This window comes from Tupaia chinensis, unplaced genomic scaffold, assembly GCF_000334495.1.
Source record: "Tupaia chinensis unplaced genomic scaffold, TupChi_1.0 Scaffold000231_2, whole genome shotgun sequence".
NCBI lineage: Eukaryota > Metazoa > Chordata > Mammalia > Scandentia > Tupaiidae > Tupaia > Tupaia belangeri.
The window spans coordinates 250,668-254,958 of NW_006159707.1; the positions used below are offsets into that span (position 1 = coordinate 250,668).

Here is a 4,291-nt window from a genome sequence, read left to right on the forward strand (position 1 = left end):
TTTCCCAGAAGATGACAAGAACGCTGGACCTCTGCAAACTTCTTGATCTCCAATCTGTTGAATACTGAATGACTTACTGATGACACCATAGTGAAGAGATGAGGAAAGTTGTGATGGAGAAATCAAAGTCCTCATGAAGGAAAGGCAGTGAGAAGATGGCGCAGTAACAAGGATCCAGAGGATGCTAACGCAGGAGCCAGGGATGGCTACTGAACTGACCTAAGAATTTTGAGTAGAACTGTGACATAGGCTTTCCTGCTAGAATTCTGAAAGCACAAGGAATCTATGGCTTGATGCATCTCCAACTGCCCTCTCATGGTCCATGGTCATTAGGAGGAAAAGGAAGAAATCTAAAGATGGACCAGGGATCATTTTTTTCCACAGATGCTGCCTTCCACACTGTGCGAAAACATCATCGTCTCATCTCTTGAGCATGACTTATTTCCATTTTTTATTTCTGTTACTTCTATTCCAAGATCTGCCTCCAGCTGCCTGTCTGCCACCTTGGAATACTTTGGTATCCTTATTCAACTCCCAACTCTGGTTCCCTGATCTTCTCTCCTTCCCTGGGGTCTCTAGGCACCCTCCCTCTAGGGGTTCTGCTTTATAACCTTTTATCTGGGGTCCTCAGTGTCTTTTTTTCCCCAAAGTAATACTATGCCTGGACTCCCAGCCTCACCTGTCCTTTCTCTCCTAGGTTTCTGTTTGCTCCCTTCTTTTCAGAGTCTCAGAATCTATAGAAACTGATGGTGGCTCATTATCTCTCTCTGGTTCCAGCAGTGCCTAGTGACTGCCTAGTGGAGCCTGATCAGTGGCTCAGAAAAGCAAAAACCTCAGCCATTTACCAGTGGCTCACAGGAGCAGAACAGAACAGAATCCACCACCTACCACGGGGAGCAGGTAAACAAGCTTTTGCCATTGAATGGACAGCATCAGTGTATCTTTCTCACCAGCTGGACTCTCCCTGTTGTACTCATCATGATAGATGCTCTGCCTGAGAGCTGGAAGTAGTTAAGGAAACAAAGAGGGGAATGGAGGGTGTCCTTGGGTACCTTCGAGCCGGGACTAGAGGAGCATTTTTGGAAGAGTCTGAAGAACTTATCATTGGCCAAAAAGAAAAGATGAGGAGATTCTTGGGTTTCTTGTCCTTGTCCTAAGGCAATGTTGAGGATCCAAATAGGGGGTTCCAGCACTCTCCTGGAAGCCCCTCTCCCTGCCACCACCAATTGTGACTTCTTTGACTACTCAGGGTCATCATTTTGTATTATAATTTCCTTTTTATCAACTGGTTTCCTTATCAGACTCAGATTTACCTATGGAAGTGTATCTTGTTCATTGCTGTTTCTTTAGTATTCAACACATAGCTTAATGTGTAATAGGCTCTCAGTTAGTATGTGTTGAGTGAAAGATACATGGACCAAATGATGGATACCATAATCCATAATTCATATCCTGATACTGCATTGAGGAAGAGTTCAATGTTACAGACCACTTAATTAAAAATCTGCTAATTGAGTTGTAAGAGAATGATCAACTTTGCTCTTAATTAGAGTTTATTTATTCAGCATCTACTATATGTCAGGTTAAAATTATTAGAACAAATTTGAAATGTACAAATGTTGTGAATGTGGAAACAGTGGAACATTTGAAAAGTTTATATCAAAACCTTTCTAGGACTTATGGACAGGAAGCAAAGATGTGATGGGCTTTTCTGGAAAGAATCATGTGAGTAGTACACCCAACTTCCCGGGTAAATTTGATCAAGAAACTATCTTCAGAATAGGGTTTGCTGGGGCCAATAGATGGCATAGTAGTAGAGGTGCAAGACTACTATGTGGCCAATCCCAGTTTGAGTTCTGGCGCAAGACTACTATGTGGCCAATCCCAGTTTGATTTCTGGCCTTGGTAACTTGCTTTCTCTCTCTCTCTCTGGGGAATTAAAATAATAATAATAAATTAAATAATTTTAAAAAAAGAATAGGGTTGGTTGGAGAAGATCAGTTCTACAACCCTGTTCTATTTACAACCCCCTGTAAGGGGAACATGGAAAAATACTCAGAATAGTGTATCTTCAACCATTAGTATATCCTACCCCCTTGCTCATTCACTCATACACACCCTATAGGCAAATGCACATGTATTTTCACACTTACACAAAGGCATACACACTCACGAAAACATTTGTACACATCTTGACTTGGCATACATGTTCACACAGACCTCAAAGGTATATGTGTAAAAATTGATGCATGCTCACATACATTTGCATCCTTGGAAAAATGCTCATGTGAAGACACACATTCACGGGGCTGGCAGGTTGCATGGTGGTTAGTGGTGCTGGACACCCAATGGCCAACCGTGGTTCAAGTCCTGGACCTAGTGGCTTACTTTCTCCTTACTTTCTCACTTTCCCTCTCTCTTTCTCTCTCTGTCCCTCTCTGGTCAAGTTTAAATAAATAAATAAATAAATAAATAAATAAATAAATAAATAAATAAACAAACCTAAATAAAATAACTAAAAAGAAAAACACACACATTCACTCAGACACACACCTTAGCACTCATAGATGTCTAGGCATGAAATAAATTAATTAATAAATTAATTAATTAAATAACTAAAAAGAAAAACACACACATTTACTAAGACACACACTTTGGCATTCATGGATGTCTAGGCATATAGACATTCATCTATATAGGAAGCTACGTGTTGTAACATCACATATATATATATACTTCTGCCATCTCACCTATGGGTACATGGACATATGCTCACACACTTTCTTCTACTCACTATAGCACATAGACATGTAATTCATATATGCAACATATACCTGCAGGTCTTTGAAAACTCTGTGGAAATTCAGAACCTGCAGATGGTATAATGGTTATGTTGCTGGACTCCCATGCAGTTGACTGCAGTTCAAGTCCTGGACCCAATGGCTTCAAACTCACACCAGGCATGTATGCATACACGTCCAAAATCCCGAGAGAAGAATGGAGGAGAAGGGATTGCGTCATGGCCATCTCCCCTGGGGGATGAGGCAAGTGATGTCTCCCTTTCTGTCACTCTGTCTTGCCTTATGGCAAAAAAAAACTCTCTAAAAAAAGTAAATAAATAAAAAGAAGGCAAAAAAGAGAAAAGTTTCTGGAAATTCATATTATTAAAAATAATGCATGGAGCTGAAAACTTTTTGGCACCAAAATAAACTTGCATTTAATTTTCAACAAAGTTTTTGAAGTCCTTTGTATCCGCATTTATTTTCTTATACATACTTAGTCTTATGCATACTCAGACACACTTTTACACTTAACAGAGAGGCTTGCATACTCTTAGAGAGATTTGCATGACTTCTTTTCAAATTTTGTTTTTAATTTAGATTCCATCATTGTGCATCTCTATAGCACACAATGTGTTTTTTCAACATATGCATGCAGTACATGACAATCAAATCAGGGATATTGCCATGTACATCATCTCAACAGAGAACTTTACTTTCTTTCAACTGTTAAGTGTTTCTTCCCTTTCCCTTCCCATCCTCTGCCATCTACTCCCCTCCTTTTGTCTCTAGTATCTACATTTATCCTCTCTACTAATATCTTCAGATCTTTCCATTTATGCTACAGAGGCAGACATTCAGGAAGCCCCGTCTGCTCTTGTGATGCTTACATTACAGTGTGGGAGGAAGACAGCAAACAAATGAAGAGAATAATTGCAGATAACAGTGAGAGCCAAGAAGAACATAATACAAGGGGAGATAGCTAGTGACAGGAAGGCCTACTCCTGATAGGATCATCAGGGTCAACTTCTCTGTAAATAAAATTTGAGTCCAGATTCAAAGGGCTAGAAGGAACCAACCAGATGATCATGAAGGAGAAAAGTGCCCCAGACAAAAGGAACAGCAAGCACCAAGGCTCTAAAGTGGGAATGAGCCAGGAAACATCAAGAAATAAAACGAAGCTGGATGGTGGTGAGCCAGCGATGCTGAGCTAAGTTATGACATACATGAGAAAACCAGGGTCAAAGCGAGAATGCAAGGATATGAAGTTTGATCTTTTCTAAGTACAGAGAAAATATTGAATAGTTTTTAAAGGTGAATAGCAAGATCTAATTTTACTTTTAAAAGATCACTCTGGGGCCAGTAAGTGGCATGGAAATTAAGGAGGGTGAAGCCCTACATGACTGGCTCTGTGGCTTGAGTTCTGGACCCAGTGGCTTGAAAATTATTCTGGGTGCATGTGTTTGCGTGCCCAAAACACTGAGAGGAGCATGGAGGAGAAGGGATTGAAG

The 4,291-nt window shown here is 40.2% G+C and overlaps 2 long non-coding RNA genes across 7 annotated transcripts in view; one reads left to right on the forward strand and one right to left on the reverse strand.

The window, feature by feature from the left end:
* Positions 1-158, reverse strand: part of LOC102488506 (uncharacterized) — a 2,569-nt gene extending 2,411 nt beyond the window's left edge. Inside the window, exon 1 of the long non-coding RNA XR_334525.1 lies at positions 78-158. This is a non-coding gene — a long non-coding RNA (uncharacterized LOC102488506). The remainder of the gene's footprint in view (positions 1-77) is intronic.
* Positions 159-284: 126 nt separating this feature from the next.
* Positions 285-4,291, forward strand: part of LOC114007778 (uncharacterized) — a 65,825-nt gene continuing 61,818 nt past the window's right edge. For all 6 annotated transcript variants that reach the window (XR_003549362.1, XR_003549360.1, XR_003549363.1 and 3 more), the window contains exons 1-3: positions 285-517; positions 778-900; positions 1,675-1,725. This is a non-coding gene — a long non-coding RNA (uncharacterized LOC114007778). The remainder of the gene's footprint in view (positions 518-777; positions 901-1,674; positions 1,726-4,291) is intronic.